The sequence below is a fragment of the Sphaeramia orbicularis genome, chromosome 18 (genome assembly GCF_902148855.1).
Source record: "Sphaeramia orbicularis chromosome 18, fSphaOr1.1, whole genome shotgun sequence".
In the NCBI taxonomy this organism is placed as follows: Eukaryota; Metazoa; Chordata; class Actinopteri; order Kurtiformes; family Apogonidae; genus Sphaeramia; species Sphaeramia orbicularis.
The window spans coordinates 38,561,844-38,575,598 of NC_043974.1; the positions used below are offsets into that span (position 1 = coordinate 38,561,844).

At 36.0% G+C, this 13,755-nt stretch overlaps 1 protein-coding gene across 1 annotated transcript in view; it reads left to right on the forward strand.

Annotated features, from left to right (window-relative positions):
- The first annotated feature begins 307 nt into the window (after positions 1–307).
- The window catches only part of capn1 (calpain 1), a 68,456-nt gene continuing 55,008 nt past the window's right edge, over positions 308–13,755 (forward strand). The window contains exon 1 of the mRNA XM_030162064.1: positions 308–439. The gene's annotated coding sequence lies outside the window, so the exon portion shown is untranslated. The remainder of the gene's footprint in view (positions 440–13,755) is intronic.

Below are 13,755 nucleotides of genomic sequence, written 5' to 3' on the forward strand. Positions count from 1 at the left end.
TCTGCTCTAAAAATAAGAGGAAAAATTTGCAGGATTTATTTTTATGTTATTATTCTGTTATTTTAATCGTCCAACCCACTTCAGATGAAATTGGACTGAATGTTAAACCTAAACATAAATGAGTGTGACACCCCTGCTCTATAATAACAGCACAGGACTCGCGCACATGTTGAAGTCTAGTGCGGTGTTTGGGTGGTGCGTAGTGCGCAGACGCAGACTGAAGGGGGCGCATCAGACCCAGACCCGGCAGGCCTGGGGAGAGGCGGTCTGGGTCTGGGCGTGCCGCATTTTGACTGTACATTATAAGCCTGCAAGAGAGAAGAGAAGGGGAGGGAACGAAAGCACCCACGATAAACATGGCAGAGAGAGGAGAAAGTTAAGCAGCATATGGAGTGTCTACTGTCTAAGATCTGATCTGCAGTGGAACCATCAGCTGAAGGTAATCCTAACACTCATGCACTAGGACCGGCTTCACTCTGGGTTTCGTGTCGGATTGCAGAACGGTTGCTCTTCACATCCTCCTATAAACTTTTTTCCGCATTTGGAGAGGAAATAGTAACCCTGTAATAACCAGTGTGGAAACTGTCGAGGTAAAGTCCTCACTTCTGAGCAATCTAGAAAAATAATGATCACAGTAGTAATAATAATAATAATCATAATAATGTTGGGCTGTTATTTTCATGAGTATATTGTGTTTTTCTTCCCATGGGTTTCCTGTTTTGTGTTTGCACAGTGAAGTGGTGTGTTCAGCTGCTCATGTTAGTCAGCTTCTGAAGTTGACTTTAACCCTTTCATGCACAGTGGTCACTACAGTGGACAGTTATTCTCCAGCTATTCTCTTGTTTATTCATTTTTAGTTGCAAATCAGCCAACACATTGGACACCTATGCATCATCTCATACACTGCAGTTCATACCAATACTGTAACTTTGCTGTTCTTGATAAACCTGATCTGCACTAACATGTCTGAGTGTAAAAAAATGTTAACTGTTATGAGACTGTAATTAAGTTTTGTTTTGCTTGTTTTTTTTTCGTTTTTTTTTTTTAACCCTTTCATGTATACTGGTCACTACAGTGGACAGCTATTCTACAGCTGTTCTCTTGTATATTCATGGATTTTGTTGTTCTTTTTGTTGTTGTTGTTTTTTTACACATATGTTTATTAAAGTTTTAAGACACTACATATCTTTTCTGACATGAATTGGTAACATTATGTAGATCTCTCCTGAGCATAAACGCCCAGAATCACAAGCCCTCCTCATAGTTTTCACACAGTTTATCACTAAATTCCTGTTTCTGTGTGTTAAAAATTAAACATGTGGTGTCCAGCTGAGTGCACATTTTTGCAACTTCATGAAAAATAGGTTCATAAGAATTTTTTTTTCCATTATTATTTTTTATGTATTTTTGAATTTTTAAAAATTATTATTATTATTATTATTATTATTTTATTTATTTATTTATTTATTATTTATTTTTTAGAAGAAATTTTTCAATCACATTGTTTTTCTCATGCCTAAGGAGGAATAAAAACTCTCAGGAAAAATTTTTGATTAAGGTTCTCATAATTTGTGCATGAAAGGGTTAAATAATTTTTTTTTTTGCATATTATCTTCTTGCAGGTATGTTAAAATGTGAGAAAACATCAGATTAGCAGCATTAAAAATATTTTTTATTTCATAGTTTTCTCAGTATATCAGTAAATGCATGTTTCTTTGCTTCTAAAATCAAATGCATGGTGTCCAGCTGAGAGGGCATTTTTGTAACTCCATGAAAAATAGGTTCATAAAAAATCAATTGCATTTTTTTCATGCTTTAAGAGGAATAAAAACATTCAGGAAAAAAAAAAAAAACCTTATTTAAGGTTCTCATAATTCATGCATGAAAGGGTTAAACAGCAGTTTGACAGCTGGACATTGTAGACACTCAATGTCCTCAGACCACACCTACCATCAACACTTCATTCTTATCTGTGACAGGCACATGTCTAGTTTTATGCAAAGTGGATACTATTCTTATTAAATATTTTCTATTGGTGTATACCAGAGGTTTGCAACCTATGGCTCCTGGGCCAAATGTGGTTCTTTAGCCTCTCTCTATGGCTCCTTGTGGCTTTGTCAAAAAAACATGAGGAACATGTTGAAATTAACTGAAAGAATCAATATTTTTTTTTTAACATTGTTGTAGGCTTAAATCTATTCTTACATTGTCCATCTACAAAAATGTGCGCACACTTTGGTTGAGATAATGAAAAAATCTTTCAGGGTGTATATCTAAGGTAAATATGAATGCAATTTTTAATTTTTAAAAAAATTTTTTTATGCCAAATTCAATGACACATATTTCTTTTTCATTTGTTCATAGTTTGTCTGTTTCAAAGTAAGCCTCTTAACATGAAAGTGAAGGTTTTTCTCCATTTATACAATGTTACATTAAAAACAGTAAAAATCTTGAATGTTTTCTGTATTATTTATTTATTTTATTTATTTAATAGGGATAGTGCATATTAATGAACATATTTCTTTTTCATTTGTTCATAGTTTATCTGTTTCAAAGTAAGCCTATTAACATGAAAGTAAAGGTTTTTCTCCATTTATACAATGTTACATTAAAAACAGTAAAAAAAATCTTGAATGCTTTCTTTATTATTTCTTTATTTATTTAATTAATTAATTAATTTATTTATTTATTAGGGACAGTGCATATTAATGAACATCTACAACAATTGCAGCTGTAAATATGCCAGATTGTAGCAGCAGTGCTCATTTCCATCTGTAGTCCCTAGGCAAGTGACAAAAAAGACAGCAGACAAAAAGGCAAAATATTATAGAAGACATCATAAAAAGACAGTAGACAGAAATGCAAAACATCCTAAAAACACACAGAACACAGTGAGGATGATCTACTGATGGTCACAGGCTTGGTTTTCCTTCATCCAATGTTTAAGTTGTGATTTGAAGGAGGCAAATGACTGTGAGTCTCTTATTAGTATTATTATAGTTGTGTCATCTCATAAATGCACCAAACTTTCCATTAATTTCATAGAAAAGCAAAGTTAAGTAACAAGCTAATCATAAATGGGGTACTGCAGAAAAGCTGCCTAACAGTAAAACATAGATAAGTTTAGATTTTTTTTTTTTTTGTCATGGCTCCAGACAGATTTCGTTCTTCTTTTTCACGCCCAAAATGGCTCTTTAGATTATAAAGCTTGCTGACCCCTGGTGTATACTTTTGAATTCTGCACTGATAACACTCATTCCCAGTCAGTGTTTGACTCCTCTATAGTTGTCACCGAGGGTCTAATTTCTCTGCAGATCTATTTTCTACATGGCTTCAATGCAAAGATACTTGGGCTATTTTATTTCACAGTAAACAGTGTTTGAAACATGAAGCTGGGCTGCATGCAGAAATACACTGGAGGCAGCAGTGGGAATGCTTACTCACAGCATAAACACTGGACTTCACACTCCCGCAGGCATGATTTAAAGCTACACTTAGCGTGCATTTCAGGATTCCTTGTTCCTCACTGTGTAGGGAATTGAAAACCACTACAGCGTTAGACTCATACAGACACCACCCAGACAACAGAAAAGCAGTAGTGACACACACACTGTATTTACACTGGTTTCAAAAGCTGTCGTCTCATCGTGTGTTTTGCTGCTCAGCACAGTACGGCACAATTGGTATCTACAGTCAGTCCATTATTATGAATACACTGGTCAGAAGAAAACACCCAGATAGCAAAATCCTTATGGCTTAACCCCTTTAGCTGTATCAGCCTGCCCACGGGCCGAAAAAGTTATATTACTATTCATCTACTATAAAAATATAATAAATCAGGACAATGAATGTTTTTTTCAACTTTTGCTCAAAGTTTAGACCCTAATGTTAATAAAAGTACATCAAAAGTGTATTTTAGTGCAAACTTTAATGTTCAAAAGTGATTTTTAATCTTTGTGGGGTGAAATATACGCTATTACTGTGATTCTATTACCACCTTTAAATCCCAGTTTAAGACTTACTTATTCAGACAGGCCCACTCTATTCCATAATTTCACTTTTATCTACTGCCATTTTATGTGTTTTATATATGTATATATGTAATTTTAATTGTGTTTTATTTATTTTTAACAACTTTGTGCAGTGACCTTGAGTGTCCCGAAAGGCGCCTATAAATAAAATGTATTATTATTATTATTATTATTAAAAATCTCAGACATGAACAATTAATTTATGCGAATCATCGTCAATCCAGCCGGAAAAAAAAACAGGCGAGGATAAAAAAATTCTAATTTCTCTTTTAGTTTGTTACAGTTTACTCAGGCATAGTAATAGATACAATATTTTAGACAATGGGAATAGATTCTGTGAGGTCTCTAAATGTCCACAGACTCCAAGAACATCCATATGAACCTCATTATTGTGAAGTAATTCTTCATTTACTTTGGGTATGTCAAAACTGGCATGCCATTTGGCAAAGTTCTGGGCAGATGTATGGGCCCTAAATGGCCCAAAATAGGCAAGCCAAAATCAAACCAGAAGGAAGCCAAAATTCACCCAAAACTAATTGCGGACTTCCAAAATATAGCCATAATTGTCCCAGAAAAGCCCCAAATCCATATAATCCAGCCAAAAAGTAGCCAAAACTGACCCAAAGAGAGGCCAAAAGAAGGCAAAAATTCACCCAAAATTTGTGCTGATCGTGCTTTTAAAATGAAGGTTTTCTTCTGGGTAGAAATTCCCGCTCTTTGTGCAGTGTTTTGGCTTTACAGAAATATGCCAAAACACAACCAAAACCCATCCATGTATGGAATAAGATGTTGCTGCTCTTTAGTCAATCTTCTGGCTTGCCATAAACATGCCATACCATTCCTATACTTGATCCCGCTCTTTGCCCAGTCTTTTGGTTAACCACACATATGCCAGAACTCAGCTGTATACTGCTGATGCCTCCATATATATTATGGATAACCTTAATCATACCACAGTTAAGCCTAAAGGTTTTTATAATGCCAAAAGAAAGACAAATGCCAAATGTATGCCATAATACTGCCAAAATATTTGCTATCTGGGCATTTGAATGAATATCCATCAAGCTAAGACTCACTTGACTCTAAGATTAAGACCAAGGCTGTAGTTATTACAATATATCATAGAGCAGTGGTTGACCCCATTTTAACATCACAAATTTCTGGTGACCCCAGACATTAACACCGGAGCCTTTTTTTTTTGGGGGGGGGGGGCTAAAATTAACCCTTTCATGCACGAATTACGAGAACCTTAATCAAAATTTTTTCCTGAGTGTTTTTATTCCTCTTTAGGCATGAAAAAACCAATGCGATTAAAAATTTTCATCTGAAAAATAAATAATAGTAATTAAAAAATAACAATAATAATTAAAAAAAAAAATATATATATAAAAAAATAATAATGAAAAAAAAAATTCTTATGAACCTATTTTTCATGAAGTTGCAAAAATGGCCACTCAGCTGGACACCACACGTTTAATTTTTGACAAACAGAAACATGTATTTACTGATAAATTGTTTGAAAACTATGGAGAGGGCTTGTGATTCTGGGGCTTTATGTTTAAGGAGAGATCTACATAATGTTACTAATTCATGCCAGAAAAGATATGTAGTGTCTTAAAATTTTAATAAAGATATGTGTAAAAAAAAAAAACAACAACAACGAAAAGAACAACAAAATCCATGAATATACAAGAGAACAGCTGTAGAATAGCTGTCCACTGTAGTGACCAGTATGCATGAAAGGGTTAATTTGTTTTTGATCATGTAATAGTTTGCTATACTATGTTGCAAGCAAGCATTAATTTTAGATAACATTTAGTCTATATAATGTATATTATTATGGACGGAGGCAGAAAAGCCAGGTGTAGATTACTGCACAAAGTGAGAATTTGATTTTCCTTGGTCAGGATATGTACAGTCAGTCCAGCTTGCTTACAGTTAATACTGAACAAACAAGAACTCAAACTATGAATTATGAAAGAGCTGCAGCATCTGAAACTGACCACAATGAACATTTGACAGATAAACAGTACCACAGTGCTGCAGTTTCAGCTTCACAGTTTGTCATGTCTTTTATGGATTGGGATTGTCTCTCTCAACTCACCATATGTTTTTTATGAGTAAGTTGTTGGTTTTTTTTTAATCAATTACCAGAAATTTCAGGTGACCCCATTTGAATTCCAGGCGATCCCAATGTTGAAAAATCCTGTTATAGCATCCTTTAAGCCCTTTAAATTATGCTCCATGAGGCAGCATTTTGGAAAAGCATTATATTACAGTCAGTGGCAGGAGACAATTTGATCCTATTCGAATTATGCCCTCACTTCCAGATCTGGTGTTTGACAGTTTAAAGGGTAATATAACGACTTTCAAGTCAAGAATGTCACAGTTTGACACGGTCAGACTGTGAAAACACATAAATAGAAAGACTAAACATGTTAAAGTCGTGCAGGTGTCGTCATCATAACTGTTCAGTTCAGTTCACATTTATTTACAAATCATTTAAAATACATACGCAACCTGTATCCTTAATTTACAGCAAGATATGATTTTGTAAAAAGGGCAACCACAGAATCTATTCATAGCTTATAAATGGAGGCCCAAGACATGAAGCAAACAGTACAATTGATTATGAAGACAATCCCTACTTCTACCTAAGCTAAAACCTAACCCTTGCTCTAAAACAATCAAAGGTAAGTCCATAAATACAGACAGTATAGAATTTAGACAGTATCAACACATAAACACATCACATGAGGCAAAAATACAATGACACAGGAAACTGTCTGGCTCTACGGTCTGTTCAGAGCCGCTGAAGATGTCTCGACAGTTTGAGCACGACCAGACTTGTAGTGATTTTCACCTCTTTTAATCCTGCCAAGGTAAAGGCTGTTTTGGGGTTGGTGATATGTTCTTAAACTTAGACAAAATTTATTGATCCACAAGGGAAATTACTTTGTCACAATAGCTCAGTTGCTTTCAAAAACACTCTTGAAAAAACACTAGCAAAAAAGAAAAAAAGAAAAGTAAGTGTGAAGAGATAAAAGCAGCAAATAATATTAATAAAATAGATGAATAAAGCAGAAAAAAATTACAAGATTTCCCATATACAAATCCACACTTTAAAGGAGGGATATTTTGTTTTTTTTAAAGGGAATTCTTCATTTTCAAACATTTCCCTGTGCTCTACATAAACTGTAAATGCTCTGCTTGGGTCTGAATTCTTCATTAATTCAACTCCACAGGTCCATCTTCAACCCTATTTCTGAGTAATGACACCAGAAAGGTCGTTTTAGTACTGGCCCTTTAAATGCAAATGAGCCACTGCAGGCCCCGCCCCCTCCAGGTTGTTGGCTGTGCTGCTCTGTCCTGTTCAACCAACAACTGAACATTTTAGATAATTGGCTCGAAGTTTGGGCATATTTTCAGTTTTTACTACAACCGCTGCTGCTGATAAACAATTACGTTGTACTCGGAAAAATGTTCGTCACAATTCTTGTCCTTATATGTGCAAATGTTGTGACGTAACTAGTTATAAAACGTAACAAATTAAGCAGGAATTAAAACAGGTTGTAGAAATCCACTGGATTTTTGCCTAAATGAATGTAAAGATAGCTTTGCAGCACCTGGAAGGTTCAAATTCATACTTTATGAACAATTAGGGTCCAAATACACAAACTAGAAGCACTCGGAGAGCGCAGACCTCCGCCAAGGCTGATCAGTGGCCCCCCCCCCGTGGGCCCCCCCACCCCCGATCACCACCAAAATTTAATCATTTCTTCCTTATCCCATTTCCAACAAACCCTGAAAATTTCATCCAAATCTGTCCATAACTTTTTGAGTTATGTTGCACACTAATGGACAGACAAACAAACAAACAGACAAACAAACAAACAAACAAACCCTGGCAAAAACATAACCTCCTTGGTGGAGGTAATAAATGAACCAAAGACTAATAAAAGTGGGTTTAGATAAATATGACCCCTTTAAAAGAGATGCAGTCCACCCAGAGGTTTCCACACTAAACTAGATGTTACTTTACTACAGGGGTGTCAAACTCATTTTAGTTCAAGGGCCACATTCAGCTAATTTTGATCTGAAGTGGACCGAACCAGTAAAATAATAACCTAATAATATATAAATAATGTCAACTCCAAAATTTTCTCAATGTATTAGAATAAGTCAAATTAAACAATGAAAATGTTTACATCTACAAACTATCCTTTCAAACAATGTGAATAACATGAACAAACTCAAAAAATAAGTGTAATTACCTCCGCCAAGGAGGTTATGTTTTTGCCAGCGTTTGTTTGTTTGTTTGTCTGTTTGTTTGTTTGTTTGTCTGTCTGTTAGTGTGCAACATAACTCAAAAAGCTATGGACAGATTTTGATGAAATTTTCAGGGTTTGTTGGAAATGGGATAAGGAAGAAATGATTAAATTTTGGTGGTGATCGGGGGTGGGGGGGCCCACGGGGGGGGGCCACTGATCAGCCTTGGCGGAGGTCTGCGCTCTCCGAGTGCTTCTAGTTTTAACAACATTATGCTTCAGTTGATCATTTTCACATGTTCATTATAATTTACAGATCACAGCGGGTCTACAAATACACAAAATATTTAATATCAGGCTGAATATTGTTAAAATTTTACTTACTTCTCATACGACATTTCAGGTTGTTCATATTTGTTCAGGTTATTCACATTTTTTGTGAAATTTTGCTTTGTTTTAGTGTAAATACATGAAAATATTTACATTTACAAAAAAAGAAATTTGGAGTTGTGAGTATTTATAGATTATTATGATAGTATTTGACTGGTCTGACCCACTTGAGATTAAATTGGTCTGAATGTGGAACCTGAACTAAAAGGATTGTTAATATCTTAGTGTAATTTTTGCATTTCACAAATTCATCCCAAGGGCCGGACCGGACCCTTTGGCGGGCTGGATTTGGGCCCCGGGTTGCATGTTTGACACCTGTGCTTTACTGTCTTTATAACAAGCTGGCTCGTAATATTATCTTTTAAACTGACAAACATCATATGTGTAAATCATGACAATTGAAAAAAATTTGTCTTTTGCAGTTCATATTTTTTCCAAAGTTAGGTCCCATGCAGCTGAGGCGGTGACCACTCTACATACTTTACATACCTCATCATGCATGTGTTATATGCAACTGAGTTCCTTCATTAATAAAAGCAAAAATAAGATGACTGGGGTTTTGCTGGTTACATATGGCTGCATGTTGTGTAGCGTATGAAACCTCATGCTAATGCCTTAGGAGTTATTTCATTATAGGCCTTTGATAGAACTCTAATGTGCCTCATGTTTGATGCATGCATTCGTATTTTAACCATTAAATATGTATTGTTACTTATTTGAATGAGCTCCTGTGCCCTTTTAACATATAGCTGTAATAGATTGTATTGTTACAGACTGATGTGGTGTTTGGACTATAGCTACTGGTGAAAGAGCTCGGGGGCTTTTCCTTATGTGTCTGGTCATGCAATCCACTGCCTGTCATTTCTCATGGATGTCTCTACCTGCAGTGAGGTGGACGATATCCATGTGTGTTTATGGGAGTGATGATGGGGGGGGTATCTAAGTGTGTTTCACATGTGACGCGAAATAAAATATTAATTATAGCAGAATGAGCTCATGTGAGCCAGAATGCTCGCTGATTACATGCACCAGCAACTTCAGATGAAACATACTAATAAGTCTCAATATTGTGGTACTATGTAATTTTTTTTTATTGTGAGTTTTTATTTTACATTTATAGAATTTAGTTTAATAAGACATCTTTTTCCTCAAACCCAACTCACAATTTAACCAAGCTCTTTGTGTGATGGTGAAGGACTAAACCCAGGGGTGTCAAACTCATTTTAGTTCAGGGGCCGCATCCAGCCTAATATGATATAAAGTGGGCCGGACCAGTAAAATAATATAAATAATAGGATAATAATAACTTTTGAGTGAAAAAAGTTAAATTCCATAATGAAAATGTTTACATCTATGAATTGTACTCGAACATAACATGAACAAATATAAACAACCTGAAAACTGTTTAGTAAAATAAGTGCAATGTTAACAATATTACGCCTTAGTTTATCATTTATACATGTGAGTCACAACTTACAGATCACAGTGGATATACAAATATACAAAACATCTAATAACTATCAGAATATTATTAAAATTCTACATACTTATCTTAAGAGATTTCAGGTTATTCACATTTTTTTTATATAAAAGGCTAGTCTGCAAATGTCAACATTTTTGTGCAATTTTACTTTTTTTTTTTTTACACCAAAACAATGAGAAACATTTACAGTTTTCATTATTTACAGGTTATTATGATAGGATGATTATGATATGATTTTACTGGTCTGATCCACTTTAGACTGAGTTGACCTAAAATGATTGTTAATATCTTCAGTGTCATTTTTGCTTTTCACAAATTAATCCCAGGGACCAGACTGGACCCTTTGGCGGGCCGGATTTGGCCCCCGGGCCACATGTTTGACACCTGTGACTTAACCCTTTATATGGCAATACTCTGAAAATCTAAATGTAAACCTTAGTGTAATTGGAGGACCTAACAAGACTTTATTACTTTTGTGAAATTTTTCAGAATTTTTTATTGTTATGTAGAAAATCAAGGTCAATGAAGTTAACATATTTGGTTCCTTACTCGTAAGTAAGGGTGTGTATTGGCAAGAATCTGGTGATATGATACAAATCACAATACTAGGGTTACGTTACGATAAATCACAATATATGATACTGTTAAAAAAGCAATTCTTTTGTTTGTTTGTTTGTTTTTAAGATTATTTCCTGGAAGAATTGAATTACACCAGAAATATATACAAATACTAAACACATTTTTATTTGATCAGAACAGGATCTAATGCTTTACCACAAAATTTTTCAAATTTTCCTAGTTTCCAAAGGAACTAACATCTGCCTCTCAGACAGTAAAAAGTGCTTTTAGGATGCTTCAGATAGCCATTATTTAGTAAACAGTGTTAAATAATAATAAATAAAAACTAAACAAAAAAGAAAACCAAAAGACAAAAATCTAACCTTTATCAGTTTAAACCAGGAATAAAAGTTGTCATGTAAATGCACAGATAGTCTCTTCCCCAGTAAAGGGTTAACATTTTGTCCTCCTGCCTCTGTAGACGTTGTTTATTTGATGATCGAGCCATCATTAGTTTTGTTCTTGTGGTAGTTCTTGCTCTTAGTAGTTCTATGGTAAAAAGACAACGTTCACAATGCCTGCTGTAAAAGTGCAGTCCTAGTGCTGGTGTTGTCGGAGCATGTCCTGTTGGGGCTTCGTCAGCAGATCATTTTTTCTGCCATTGAATGGGGTCATTTTAATGGGTGTGGCTCACAGTGAGCTGTGGAAACTCTAACAGGGCTCTAATGCGCTCCCACAGCCGATAGCAGCCAAACTCTGCTCAGGCATGTGCTGGGACTTTAACTTCAAACAGGAAGAGTTTTTAGATAGGCGGAAGATGTGAAAGTGTATCAAAGAAACACAGATGAGTGAAATTCAAAAAAGGAGTGATGCTAAAAATAAACCTTCCCTTTGCGAGTGTCAGTTTTCTGTGTGTGTTAGGCAGACACAGAGGGAGAGGCAGGGGGACACAAAGTAAGACCTACAAAGACGGAAGAACTCACATGAACTGTTTCCTTGGTCTTGTGCTGCACAAATCACTGACTCTGCTTAATTAACGAGTTGGAGAAAGCTTTTGCTTGTTCTAGACTTCGTGCTGCTTTCATTGTTCATGAGCTTCACACTAGAGTGCATGCTCTGACAGCCTGCTGAACATAGGAGAGACCCAGGCATCAACTTCCAAAAGTCAAACCATCGCAGAAATGCCAAAAGCTACACTTTCTTGAATGGGCACTTGAGGCCGGTACCAAACCACCTGGACCACCTTTACAAAATCTACATTTTTTAGACTACTTGGATAAAATTATTACCTCCGCCAAGGAGGTTATGTTTTTGCCAGGGTTTGTTTGTCTGTCTGTTTGTCTGTCCGTTAGTGTGCAACATAACTCAAAAAGCTATGGACAGATTTTGATGAAATTTTCAGGGTTTGTTGGAAATGGGATAAGGAAGAAATGATTAAATTTTGGTGGTGATCGGGGATGGGCAGGCCCACGGGGGGGGCCACTGATCAGCCTTGGCGGAGGTCTGCACTCTCCTAGTGCTTCTAGTTTTATGTTTATGTATTTTGGACATTACTGCTGGCTGTAACTATATTGACAGTCAATAGAAACTTGGAGGTAGAAATGTCTGCATATTTCTACATGTAGGGGGGTTGGAATTATTCATTGTGGATTTATTGATGACTTAGTGCTCGGGTAGTTGAGATAATGATGAGTTGTTGTGTTGTCACGGTTCATTGCACATGGGTTGGTCTCTTTGCAAAAGTGGACCAAATACACATTGAGCAATACTCAGTGGGGATCTGCACAATTTGAGGATTGGTTTGGAAGGCCTATATAAAGGCCCAGAGAAGGCCTCCATTGTTAGTCCAGTGAACGGCATCATGCCACGTCTATCACGTGAATGTCGTCTCTGGGCACTGGGTATGGTGGAGGCCGGTTTGAGCTACAGTGATATAGCCAGGCCTATGTATGGGCTGTTCCCAAACCACAATCAGAAACCTGGTTGAACACCACAACACCACAGGCTCTGGTGACCATAGACCGCATCCAGGGAGAGAGAGAGTGACAACTCCCAACCAGGACTGCTACATCCGATATTTACTGTTGTGACTTTGTGTTTGGCAGGTGCCATTTTCTTTTGTTAAGTTTTTTGTTTTGAAATTATTCTTGAAACTTTAGATATTTGTTTCTGTATGCCAATATCCTAAACAAATGATTCATATGAAAAAATTCCAGTTTAGAGTTTCCAAATAAAAATTATGTCGAAAAATATTGTCTCAAAGTTTTCATTGACTGTGAGTGTACAAGGACAATGTATGATGGGAGAACCGGATGTTGTGATGTCTATTGAAAAATGCCGAACGGCAAAAATAAACAGTCTCCAGTCTGCGATTTCCTTATGATTATATACTCATCATAAAGCTGTCGGATCTACTAATGTTAGTATTTGCTCATTAATATATTATATCTGTCAGCTTCAGTTAGCCTGCTATTTAGGACATGTTGGCTTTTTGGAGTGTTATGGAATTTTAATTTCTTTATGGGGCTGCACGATATTGAAAAAAACTGAAATTGCGATTTTTTTTTAACCCTGCGATAAATATTGCAATATGAAAAACTACTCAGGAGTATATAACAGCTGTGTGGCACTGACATAAATGGTCAAACAAATTAGTTGTTTCCTCTCATTGTGACAACAGGTCCAAGACACTGTCGACAAAGAACACGTGTTTTAATATCATCCTTGTTGCAGAAATAATTCTAGATAACTGACTTTGCTATTCTTTTTGGCACCAAGTCTTCGTTTATGGTGATTTTCTCTGGTTCGTTGCTCATTTTTCAATGTTGTTACCATTGACTCGCTCCAAACTGATTAAGAACAGTTGTGATTGGTGGATCGCTGCGTGCAGTGTGTGTCAGGGACCCTTGAAATTAGATGAGAACATGTTGAGTTAATTTACCTCCTACATTGCAGGACCTGCAGTGTGACTGTACATGGCGATGACGATGCTCAATCGATATACAGGGTGTATAAAAAAAACCTA